Below are 278 nucleotides of genomic sequence, written 5' to 3' on the forward strand. Positions count from 1 at the left end.
TATTACACATTATTATTACAATCTGAATACATAACGTGTTCAAAATATTAAATGTTTATTATTATTATAATCTGAATACATAAAGTGTTGAAAATATTAAATGCTTCAAATATTTAACTTCCCAAAAGTTAATGTGGTTAAATTAACAATTGTTACCTAAAAAAGTTAACGTGCATAATAATTGTATAGGAAAAAATTAACGTTTTCAAAATATTAAATTCTAATAATGATAATGATAATTGCTAGCTTTTAAAATATTAACTTTTAATTTCCGCAAT

The sequence above is a fragment of the Lupinus angustifolius genome, chromosome LG09, assembly GCF_001865875.1.
Source record: "Lupinus angustifolius cultivar Tanjil chromosome LG09, LupAngTanjil_v1.0, whole genome shotgun sequence".
NCBI classification, from domain to species: domain Eukaryota; kingdom Viridiplantae; phylum Streptophyta; class Magnoliopsida; order Fabales; family Fabaceae; genus Lupinus; species Lupinus angustifolius.